Consider the following 13,509-nt stretch of genomic DNA (forward strand, 5'->3'; position numbering starts at 1 on the left):
TCTACATCCTCTTCTATTTCCATAATATTGTTCTCAAGTATATAGCCCTTGTATAGACCCTCTATATACTCCTTCCACTTTTCTGCTATTTTATCATAGTGTATAGTTTTCTATTTAGTATAAAATATTTTATACCTTTTATGAAATGTGATGTAGATGGGTGGGTTTGTACTGGTTTTGGACGGATTGGGTATTATAGATTAAAGCGTGATTTACACTAACAAATAATTCATGGCTAATGCAGAACACACAGCACACCTTTCAAACGACCCTTGCAAATAAGTGTGACTGATTCTTCACCAGTGATGAATTTTTCTTGGGTTATCAGCTGAGTGGTGGCATTGTCTTGTCACAATGTTTTGATAAGTTTCATACCCATCATCTTCTTCATCATTTGCCATTTTATAGGGGTTGCTAAGATTTTCTTTGGGGACTTCAAAGGCGAAGGTGAGAATGTCCATTCTGTAGGACATGTTTAACACCATACCTCCTCTGGCTTCTCAAGTACCGGCAAAGTAGGGATGCTGGGGAAGGGGTGTGGGAAGGGTTTCCTGTCTTTGGGGCTATCTTCTTTCTCTTCTTTGCTCTTAGCAACCATTTCTACTTTTTCATTTCTTAGGTCTTACGTCTTATCTTTCCTTCTTTACATATTCATATACTTCTATCACTGAAGTCCTAATTTTCCATGGTTTCCAATAACCTTCAACTTATTTCAAATAAGTAGGCTGAAGAATCAGGATACACACACACACACTTAAGCATACACACAGCGGAACATGAAGATGTAAACAATGAAAGGAGAGATTGAAATGATGTAAGAACCGTCAAGTACTGTGGGAGAAGAGGTATGTGTACATCATGATATACGCACATATTGTTGTTTATTGTGATGGCTCAAGAACAACAATCATTCCATACCATCTATGTACATAAGTATAGAAGAACTATGCTAATTTTACATTGAGTATACCTAAGTAGGAAGTGTGAGTAATTAAGGAGAGCATAAGCCAGAGAGGAAGGGTTTGTGATAATTATTCAGAAATGTCAGTTGAACATTTGTTCTGATGATTTGCAGGATAGTGGGACGAGTACAGCATAAGTAAATGTATGTGTACATAAAGATGTATACTTGGAAAATGAACTATGAGTCCTACTCAGGAAGGATAAGGGGAGGGGGGGGGGGCACCCAGCATTTATTGGATATAAAAGGGAGATAGGCATACATGAGAAAGGCTGACCTGTACTGTGCGAACAAGGGCACCAATAAGGGGTTGACCTGTACCATAGGAAAATAGGAATTAAGAGGGGCGTACCTACTGAAACAGGAGGAGGAAGTGCACTCATAGGGTCAACCCATATGTAAGGTGTAGGTACTGTTCCTAAAGGGAAAAGGACAGTATCGTAACTGTAGTCACACATTTTGTAGAAATTATTATGGTATATTTGAATTCTATATTCCACTAGCATTATTATGTTTTATGTTTATGAGTGTTGGAAAGAACAATTTCATTTGCCCGGAGTTCCTCCAGACTACAAGCTACTGTAGGTAATGAAACTATTATGTACTGAAGAAAATATAGTACAGAGAATTAGAATGAAGAATGAATTAATTAAGTGTCTATGACACCTGGAGTTTGTGATTGGAAATCAAGAATGTTGTCCACATGATTCCTAGATATAAAAGTGCTAACTCCAATATTAGGTGAAATTCTCAGATAGTTATTATCAAAACAAAAAAAGAAGAGCTAGATATTAAGTACAGGATTACTAAAAGAGATATAATGTATACTGACTAAAATGTAAATTAGCATTATGTGTAAAATTAAAGTACATAATGAATATGTATAAAATAGAGGGGATATTGTGGAGACATGTCTTAGCCACAGCCTAGGGGATGTTTCCAGAATGAAATTTTCATTCTGCAGCGGAGTGTGCACTGATATGAAACTTCCTGGCAGATTAAAACTGTGTGCCAGACCGAGAATCAAACTCGGGACCTTTGCTTTTTGCGGGCAAGTGCTCTACCATTTCATCCCCCAAATAACATTTATAACACTTCTTTGATGTTCGATTAGAATACACATTTTTGAACAATATTAATACGGCAGAACTCTTCATACGTCCGCCCGCTACCACTTATAGAGACAAACAGATTTTTTAACAATATTAACTCGGTGGAATTTGTAATATGTCTGCCCGCTATCAGTTATAGAGATGAACAAATGATTATAAAGAAATTAAAAAATTGAGGAGCATATCTCTGCTTGTTTTGTTTCTATGCCAATGTTATCTATGGTACCCAATATATTCATACTTTTGTTGTTAAACATTGGTGTGACATGTGAGCCAAATGACTTTTGGAAGTTAAGAAATAATGCTTCTATCTGATTTCAAGTTATCACATGAGAAAAGTGCAAGATGATTTTTCATATGATCAATATTTTGGGACTCCGTGTTGGCTGGCATGGAGTTGGTCATTTTGTTTGAGACACTGCACTATGGCTGAGCTCAGAATATGCTCTAGGATTCTACAACAGATAGACATCAGTGACACTCAATGGTAGTTTTGTGGATCACTTCTTTGTCCTTCTTGCAGACAGTTGTGATGTGTATTTTTTTCCAACCATAGGCATAGTTTTTGGTTCAAGGTATCTATGGTATATTATGGCTGTAACAGGAGCAAACTCAGCTGCAGATTCTGTACCGAATCATTTAATGTTAGCTTTTTCTCAACACCACTGGCACTACTATCTGTATTATCTATCCTTGCAGTGGTGCAAGACATAAACCCAGGCAGCACATCTGTATCTCCCTCAGTATTGGAACATTTGAAAATAGCGTTCAGTATATGTGGTTTTGCTTTGCTTTCCTCAATTTCAGTCCTGTGTTATCAATGAGTGTCTGCACACTTATTTCTCTCTCTCTATGGGCCTATGCTTTGTTTTAAACTGATTAAGAGTAAGTTACAGTTTCTTTAGAAATTTCTTTACAGTGAACGTATGTCATGGAGCGTCCCTCCAATTATGAACTGTTTTACAAGATACATATCTGTCCTGTGTATGTTCAACTATTTTTTAAACATGAGTCATTTTTCTTCTGCGTGGTTCTGCCTAGAATAAAAGTTTTGAGTTCCTCTTTCAGATGAGATGCAAATGCCTCCTTATCTTACTTACTAAATATGTAGAAGACTTTAAGGGGAAGGAAGAGGGTTGAAGGAAAAGGACTGGAGAGATTTAGGGAAAGCAGTACCGTTCAGAAAAGTCACCCAGAACCCCATGTCAGGGGAGACTTACCAGACGGGATGAGAAGGAAAGACTTCACCTTTGAGGGGTGACATACAAACACATCAGGGGTATAGCCATGGGAAGCGGGATGGTTCCTTCCTATGGCAACCTTTTCATGGGTTGCTTGGAGGGGGCTTTCCTGGGATCCATAAGTCTCCAGCTCTTGGTTTGGTTTAGATAAATTGATGACATCTTTGCCATGTGGACTCACGGTGAGGCTGACCTGTTAAAATTGCTGGAATCTCTATTTATCTTCTACCAATTCAATTTCACAGGGTCCTATTCTGAATCCCACACCACTTTCCTTGATCTTGATCTAACCCTCACCAAAGGTCAGTTATGCACCTCCATCCACATCAAATCTACTAACAAACAACAGTACTTACATTTTAACATTTGCCATCCTTTACATTCCTCCCATACTGACTTGTCATTAGAAGCAAATGTATTTTTTCAGATGCAGACTCTTCACAGCAATACATGACCACTCTCACTTCAGCCTTCACTGCACATAATAATTCCAACAGCCTAGTTCAAAAGGAGATTTCCCAGGCCATCACATCCGATCCTGGTACTGCTGATCCCTCCAAAAAACAACTTTGGAGCACACTACTTGTCATCCAGTATTATCCTGGTCTTGAATGTATCTATCAACTACTTTGACAAGGCCATGACTTCCTAAAATCATGCCCTGAAATGAGATCAATTCTGTCCACCACACCTAGAATAGCTTTCCATCACCCTCCCAATCTCGGCAATATCCTTGTCAGACCCTATGTTCCTCCTGCACCCATCTTCCTACCCTGTGGCTCCTACCCCTGTGACTGTCCCCACTGCAAGATTTGCTAGGGCCTGTAACTGGCAAAACATATACTATCAAAGTGAGAGCCACCTGTTAAGTGACATATTTCATATACCAGCTGTTTTGTAAACACTATTTGGCCTTTGGCCTATTTGCCATGACTACCACACAGTTGTCAGTCAGGACGAATAGGAATAGGCAGAGGGTGTATACAGACAACACACAATATTGTGTTGCAGAGCATGCTGTACCACATGAAAGTCATGACCTCAGAGCCTATTTCACCATATGCGCCATCTGGATTCTTCCCCCAGACACCAGTTTCTCAGAACTCCACAGGTGGGACCTTGGGACCTAGCACTACAACATGTCCTTGTTTTCTTCCACCCAACTGGCCTTAATTTACGTTAATTTCTTCCATCATAGCATTCATTAACAGTAATTACTCCTTTCTTCACTCCATTTTTGTTTTCTATATCTTTCCTTTTCTGACTTGCCTACTTTTTGTCGTCCGCCCCTCCCACCTCTGTTACAGACAATGCACTTAGCTTTCCACTCTTGTTAACTCATGCACATTGTTTTAGTAGTAATCTCTGACTTGCATATTATGTGAGTAGATTTTCTATCTATCCATTGACATTATATTATCAATAATTGATTATTTCTGTTGTTATTTTACTAAATATGTAGATATTCCTGTTTGTTTTAGCTGCCCTTTGTACTTTTATGACAACTGTAACTACCACTGCATCATGATCACTAGTAGCAGTAGCAGTATGGATGCCTTCTAAGAGGTGTGGTCTGTTTGCTTTTCATCTAATACATTTGCTTCATGAGTGGGCTTCCAAAGACATTTAGTAATGTTTTGCAGGATGTTTCATCATAGTGACCACTTACCAAAAACATATCTTTTCTGTTTGATTGCTAGATGATTAAAGACTCCTCCAATGAAGACAGTATGATGGGGGAACATTTGTGACAGCAAACTGAGGTACTTTTTCTAAAGTTTCTAGTGGTTAATAGAAAGATCCAGTTATAAGTTTATACTCACCCTTGATACAGTGTCTTGCCCAAAAAATCTCACACACAGCTTAAGTTTCTATCTCAGGGGATTTGAGTTTCCTGCCTATTGCATCAAATAACCCACCTCCATTTCCTATTACCCTATCCTTTCCATGTGCACTTTCATTTTCCTCAAAACTTTCACTGCTATCAATTTTGGGTTTTAGCCAACTTTCTGTACCTCTGATTATTAGGAATGCTTCAAACTAAAGGACTTTTTTGCAAATAGAAGGACAGAAGAAAGCACTCTGGATGTCATAAATTAGTGCTGAACAAATTTTGGTAAAGAATACATTACTGTTGCTTGGATTTCATCACATGTGTGTGCACACTAAAAGATCACCATGGTACACTGAGAATAATATTTAGATTACTGGTATATTGAGTTTCACATTATTGGCATATTTTTCTCTGATAAGTATTTCAGTTCAAAAAATAAAGGTACTGCATGTAAAGTTCTATAACTATTATAAATAATTAAGGGCATGTAATACAAATTTGTATGACAATTACTTACAATTGTCTCTTGAAAATGTTCCTGTTCATATTTGTGATATATCCAGAGACAATATCTACATGTCACGTTTAATTTTCATAGCTCACAAATGACAAGTTGAAAGATGATAAAATTAACTAATTCATGTGTAAAATGATGATATTTTAAAGATATCATGGGGCAGCTGCACTTAAATGAAGGAATTTGGTCACAAAATGTATAAAATGTTTCAGTCAAGAACCAAGAGAAACAATGCAGTAACACTGAAAACACTGTGCTACCTGTCACACATCAAAAAGTAAGGGAACAGGAGAGTAACATTTTCGAAGTCCTTACAGAATGGCACTGCTCAAGCACACAGAAATATCAACATGAGCCAGATGCTAGGCATAAACATTGCGACATAGTTAGATGGTCATAAGACTGCGACATCAACACTTCAGTGTGTGAGTGTGAGTGAGCTCAGTGGAAAAGGGTTAGAGTAATGCACAACAACCTGCCTCCATTACCTCATGTTACTCCATAACATTATGTAACAAGGGCTAAGAAGGACACAACAACACCCATCAGCAGTTTGGCAAAGCCGTAAGGACACTCAAACAAATATGTTTAGCAAATGTAGCAGAATAGGAGATTGTTGACAACTCATAAAAACAGGGCAGATCACGAATGGTGACAAAAAGCAGAGCCTCACCTTCCTCACCATCATAAATACTGCTAGATGCAGTCACTCAGCAGGAGCGATGGTTTTCATGTTGCTGGTGCTCAATTCTCTCATTATTATATTGTAACATCTTGTGTATGAGATTGTTCCAGTACTGGCCATACTCCTGCCACCTTATGAAATATACACTGAGAGTGACATGTGAGGGACAGTGTTCCCAGACTGGCGTATGAGACACAATGACACATGCTGTAGTCACCACCATCTCCAAACAGAGCTTCTGACGGGGTGTGCCTTCCACACCATGGGTAACAACCTGCTAACTATAAGTCTCGGGCCTGAGCACATGGCTGCAGAGCAAAATACAGCAGCCTGAGCCAGCCACTGGATTCAGTAGATTCCTCACCAGCTAACCCTAACCACCAGCTGCTGAAGATACAATGATGAGATGTATTCAGGGAAACAAATGAAGCAAAACTTAATCTTGTTTTATTCGGTCTGGTGACACCACACAGGCTTGTCTGCCTTCATCCTGACACAAAGTATTGATTTACACCCAAGAGTGGATGACCCCTATAAACTGGGTGTTGGAAGTGCTCCAGCCCAGCAGAAATAGGAATGGGAAGAGGACAAATTCAGAATAACTTCCAGTCTGGCACTTCAACATCTGCTACAGTATCACGCAGGGTATGTCAGAAAAACATTGTTACTTGTTCACCAGAGAAATTGTATTTGTTGCCATGTACAGGATAGGACTCAAAAACTGCAAATTAATTTCTACAGGCCTAATTAGCCAGCTGATTTATCTCTGCTTAAAAGTAATAGTTGGCAAGAGTACCTTGTCCAAGCACACTGTAAAATTTGTAATTTAATGGGCCACAGTGCACCATTTGATAAATTTATACCTTTGACCTGTATTGCAAGTAGAAGATATGAGCACACAGTGGATGACTGCTTGAAGTGTCATTTGAGAATGATGAGGCATAAGGATTAGGTGTAAATGTTGTGATTCACAACTGTAATTATTGGTGTTTGCAAGTGATACTAATATGTTTGTTTATAGAAAAGGGAAACGTAAATTGCACAAACATGGTGCAGATAGTCAGCTAGTACTAATAATATGATAATTGCTCTTATGGATCAAGTTTCCAAAATGTTAGAGGATAATAAACAACAAAAAGAACTGAATGAGCAGCTAAGTCAGTATTTACAAGCTTTATTTGCAGAACAGCAACCACAATCAGATTTGCATGAAGTTACAACTGTAGTAAAAGTCCCCTCTTCGAGTGTTGATCCTTCAGCTACTCTCATAACTCCCTTCTTGGGGAAAACAATAGAGAATGTTACTGTGTTTGAAACTTCCTGCCAGATTAAAACTGTGTGCCAGACTGAGACTTGAACCTGGGACCTTTGCTGTTACTGTGTTTGTAAACAATGTGTTAGATAAGGGCTGAGTTAAGAAAGTGGTCAGATGAAACATGTTTGTAGATGGCCAAGTTACTTATTTCATGCAAGGCTAAGACCTATGTGTTGCATCATGAAGTTCTCAATAACGTACCCACATTTGGAGAGTTAGCAGAGGGCTTACAGTAAAGGTACAGAAAACAAAATAGTGCACAATTTTCTAGGGAGAAACTCAAGAGTTCGACACAGAAAGTGAATGAAACAGTTCAGTCATTTTCTGACAGGATATGCAACATAAATGCACTGACGTATGATTTGACACAGAAGCCACATGAAGATAGGGTCTTAGAACTTTTCCTGAGATGGATATCCCCGGATTTTTCACAGCAGGTGCAAGTGCTAAACCCAGTACTTCGCATTGCCACAAATTTACAAGTAATAGATAGTGCAACAAAAATGCGTAGTGAATAAAAGATATTCACACTTAGTAAGGAATGTTTCTGTTGTGGCCAGCAAGGGCATTTGAAGGCACAATGTTTCCAACCGCAATGCTATAACTGCCAGTGCTTTTGGCATAAGGTTTGGGATTGTGAACAGCTGGGTAAATTAAATGGTAAAAGGAAACTGGAATGTTCCTTCCATCAGAAAGCATTCACAGTAGGCTGCAATACTGTACAAACATACGCTGAGATGGATTGTTGCTTGATAGCTTCGGTGAGTAAGAAGAACAAATTTCAAGTGGATACTGGGGCATACATATTGGTTGTGAGTCTGGACCTCGTGGACAAGAGCAGAAGGAATAATATGATAGATTCAGTTGGGGCAACACAGCTCAAGCCTTAGGTAGAAAATACGTGTTTTTGTGAACAAATGGAAATGTTGCCAGCTGGAAACTGGAATGGATTTTCTGCAATACTTGGATTAGACTTTATGGTTAGGGATCATGCTAAAATCAACCTTTGGCAACAAGCAGCTGAACTCAAGGGGAATTTGTTTTTGATGGCTACAGCAATTGCAACTGTTTCTGTGTGAGAAGATATATCCATTGCTGAGGTAGTGCCTAATAAACTGTGTACAAGGGAATTAAAATTTGTTTTACATGACAGAGTATCAGCTGGTACAGGAAAGCTAATTTGGGTTACAGATCTCAATACACCAGAGCAAGCTTTATGTTTGACAAACTGCTGTCTATTAATGATATTTTTGATAAACAGCATTGTTTTAAATGAAGAAGTATACCATATGCTAGGGACATCAATAGCTAGGTTATGGATTCAATAAACCTGGATAATTTTGGAATGGACAATGTTAGTCTTCTGAAGGGCTTGGTAATAGCAACACTAGAAATACTTAATGAAGAAGATATCAAAAGGCCAGTGATAGAGAACAGTGTCAAGCAAACCATTAGCACATCTGTGTTGCATAGTAAAGCCAGTCACTTAGAGGGAAATGACTGATTGGTCATGGAATCATAGTTAGTTCAGTACAAAGATTTATTTAATTCAGAAGGCCCACTGCCAGCCACACTCATCAAACAGCATAGGATTCCAAAGGGCAATCATAGACCAGTGTACTGAAAGCCATACAGGTTACCAAAGTGCCACCAGCCTTTGACAGAACAGTACATATATCAGCAACTTTAGGAAGACCTAGTGGAACACAGCAATGTCCCCAGTCAACAAGTACAGTAATTGTACCAAAAAAGTCACCTGATGGAAAGAAGAAATATCGATTCTGTTGTGATTAAATATTTTTAAATAAATGTACAGTAACCTATACATATCGGTTTCTCAATGTAACAGAAACTTCGGATAACAGGGGGCGGTATAAACTCTTTTCCACAACAGATTAAGGAGTAGTATCACCAAACTGAAGTATGTCCAGAAGATAAGCCTAAGACAGTGTTTACAGCACCATCTAGTTGCTACTTACGGATTACAGAACACACTTGCAACATTCCAGTGCTTGTTAGATGGAGTCCTTTAAGGTTTAACACTCAAAAAGTGTATAGTCTATTTGGATGACATTACAGTTTTGCTAAAGATATAGATGAACACTTGAAACAGCCACAAGAAGTAATCTGACAAATTAAGAATAGCTCATGTCTTGCTCAGCACTGACAAACGGCATTCTGCACATTCACATGTTAATTACCTTGGGCGTATTATTAGCCAAACAGATTCTCAAGTCACTTCAGCTGTGTGTGAATTTAGGGTTCCACAGACAGTAAAATAGCTACAATCATTCCTTGGATTAGCAAATTATTACCGAAAGTTTGTCAAAGAGTTTGCACAAATTGCACAACCACTGGCTAGAGATTACTGAAGACAAAGGGGTTATGTTTCCTTGGTCATCACAATGTCAGACAGCATTTCAAAATCTAAAAGAAGTATTAATATCAGATCCTGTATTAGTTTTCCCTGACATTTGCTGTTTTAAGTCAAAATGTAGAGGTAGGGGTGTAAATGTGGAAGCGTGTGGGCAATGTGGAAACGTCTAGTATCTGGCCTGCAGAGTGCTGCACACTAGCGGGGCAGCCAGAAATTGTTGCAATAGTCCCTATTTGTCACGGTAGAGGGTTAGCAGTCAGTTGAGCAACAGACGCCATGACAGTGATGCAATTTACGTTCGCGCATTTTCTAAACCTTTTTCTAGGTAAGTTGTGGTATTATATTTATCTACATACTTTGTAATTATCTCTCTTTACGTCTGATAGCTTATAAAGAGAGGTGGCTAGAAGGTTTTAGTAGTCCTTTGTCAACCTTAAATGGATAGTTGCTTAATGTCATCTATCAAAATTTAAAATGGCCATTGTGTACGTAATGTGGAAGCATACCTACAATGGCATTGTGGAAACGTTTCCACAATACCAACATCAAATACATAACTTCTAATACATTTTGCGCAAGGCTATAATAGCCTTAAAGGAAAAGCAGATGGGGTTAAGAAGAGCAGTAAAAGCTTTCAGTGTACCTCAGACGACACTTCAAAGGTTTGGGTATAGTTATATGTCGCCTGAAGAATGTGTTTCTTCGAGACTTGGACGTAAGCCTGTACTACCTGATGCTATTGAGAAACAGTTGGTACAGTATCTCATTGAAATGGATAATCGCTTCTATGGCCTTACCAGATTAGATGTCAAGAATATGGCCTATCAGCTAGTGGAAAGAAATAATATTAATCATCCTTTTACTTCAAATGCTGCAGGTAGAGCTTGGTTTGACCATTTTCTTAGATGACACAAAAATAAACTCACAATCCACAAACCTATGGGGACCTCATTCTCGAGAGCAAAAGGGTTCAACAAAGAAGCTGTAGACAAGTTTTTTGACATTTTGGAAGCCGAGTACAGTAAACACTCCTATAGTGCTGATCGTGTATACAATATGGATGAGACTGGGCTCTCTGTCATCCAGAGCAGAATACCACATGTAATTGGACTGAAAGGTAAACGTCAAGTAGGTGCCCTCACATCAGCAGAGCGAGGATCCCAGGTGACCGTCATTTGCTGTATGAGTGCTGGTGGTACTTTCATACCACCAATGATGATCTTCCCTAGGAAGAACTGGACTGATAATCTACTGAAAGGAGCACCACCTGGAACAATTGGTAAATGCCATCCTTCAGGCTGGATTCAAACTGTGCTCTTCTCCGAGTGGTCTGACCACTTCATTTCTAAGGCACACCCCTCAAAAGAATCTCCTGTGTTGTTAATTCTTGATGGGCATAACAGTCATGCCAGAAAACTTCAAGTTATAGAACATGCAAGGGAGAACCATGTTACAATCATGAGCATGCTGCCTCACACGTCTCATAAAATTCAGCTACTTGATAAGACCTTTATGGGCACTCTAAAATCCTATTACGTGAGTATGTTCGCCAATGGTTGCGGCACAGCAGCCGGCCCTTAGGACCATATGACATATCTGAGTTGTTTGGAAAAGCCTACCTGAAGTGCCAGACTGGTTCTATTGCTGCAAAAGGATTTTTGGAGACTGGAATGTTCCCATGTGACAGGACTGTTTTGCAAAAATCGACTTTATAGCTGCCACATCAGCTTTAGATGAGGCCAGAAGTCTGAGAGGAACTTATGAGAATCCAGCATCTCCTGGTGGAAGTATTGACCTCAAACAAGAAGACACTCAGAACGCATTCAGACTTGTGACAACTGACAGCCCAAGTGAAGATGGCCAAAGAGAAAGCAGAAGGTCAACATTATTTTCAAATACCTCATCAAACACGTGTGTGTCTCCACAAGATATCATGCCAATTACTCCTCTAAAGAGGAAAGCTTCCAACAGAGGTCATAAGCCAGGTTCATCAGCTGTTTTGACATCTTTGCCTTATAAAACACATCTTGAAGAGTCCTTAGTGAAGGGTAAACAGAAGCTTCCTAAGGCATATGCCAAAAGCAAGAAAAAACATGAAGCTCCTCCTAGAAAACCAAGTTAGATTTGGGTCACCCAGTTGAGGAAGAAAAACCTACTGAAGAAGATGCCATTTGAATTTTTTGTGGAGACGCATTTTCCAAAGATGTTCGGGGAGAATTGTGGATTAAGTGTGTAGTGTGTGAGGAGTGGAATCACTCTTTGTGTGCCAGAAATGAAGGAGATATTTACATATGCGAGTTTTGCAAGTGAACTTCGCTTATGAAGCATTTTTATATTACAGCTGCGTTTAAAAATACTTTTGTGTAATTTAAATTTAATATTAAATAAAATAGTTTCTAACATTTTTAATAGTTTTCATTTGAAGTAGTCAGTTTCCCACAATTTTATGGCGTTTCCACATTACCCGCACTTCTTGAAAAATTAATGAGTTGTTGTGCAAGCAGAAAGTGTTTTTTTAATTTTTTACATATTTAGTTTTTGTGTTTCATAATATTACATTCATTGCTAAAACATTATGAATTAGCTTTGGCTAATTTTTGAAGCACAACAAACTGGGTTTCCGCATTTACACTCCTACGCCTAAACTGTCAGGAACATCCAGTAGCATATGCATCTTGCCAGCTGAACAAGGCTGAGTGCAACTATTCAATTATCAGAAAACGAGATGCTAGCTTTAATATATGGTATATTGTATTTCTGTTGTTATTAATATGGTCATAAATTTAAAGCTTGGTCAGTTAAGGTCATACCCACATTACCTGTACTTTAGGTGCATCGCATACTTGTTGTACATTATCTCATACAGGTCGCTTTGTTTACTTATGCAGTTAGTGTTTTACTAGATTCCCCCAGAAACAAGCAGTAGTGAACCACTTACAAACTAAGTGAGGATACATAAATGCTGCATAACCTAAAGAACATTTTTGTTCTATATATTTATCCTCCTGTACTTAAAAATAAACATTACTGATAGCAAAGTTGAAATTGTCGATGTTTAATTCAGGTTTTATTTGAAAAGTGGTGAACTGAAAAGTGAAACAGGGGAATGTCGGTTTTCTTATGCAGATTTATCATGTAGTGCTAGAACCCACAATTTCATTTTTTAAAAAATTATTAAATATCGCTTCAATACTTTGTCAAGCTTGTACAAAATATCTTTCTGCTTTTCATAAACAACTTTTGCAATTATCAATAATAATAGGAAACACTTGTCTTTTATTGTACTGAACACTCCATTGAGTACAAAATAACAATACTTATATAGATTTTTTATGTTTGTGCTTGTACTCTGTACTTCCACCAAAAGTAATTGCTTTGCATTGGCAGCGAGAGTGTTTTTGTTGCGTACAAATTTGTTGCACTGCAGCCAACCTAAAGCTGAATAAGAAAAAATATTCACTCAAATC

The 13,509-nt window shown here is 38.4% G+C and overlaps 1 protein-coding gene across 1 annotated transcript in view; it reads right to left on the reverse strand.

Moving 5' to 3' along the window:
- LOC124606126 (dynein axonemal assembly factor 4-like) overlaps window positions 1-13,509 on the reverse strand; it is a 120,697-nt gene that overhangs the window by 87,507 nt on the left and 19,681 nt on the right. The window lies entirely within an intron of this gene.

Source organism: Schistocerca americana, chromosome 3 (assembly GCF_021461395.2).
Source record: "Schistocerca americana isolate TAMUIC-IGC-003095 chromosome 3, iqSchAmer2.1, whole genome shotgun sequence".
In the NCBI taxonomy this organism is placed as follows: domain Eukaryota; kingdom Metazoa; phylum Arthropoda; class Insecta; order Orthoptera; family Acrididae; genus Schistocerca; species Schistocerca americana.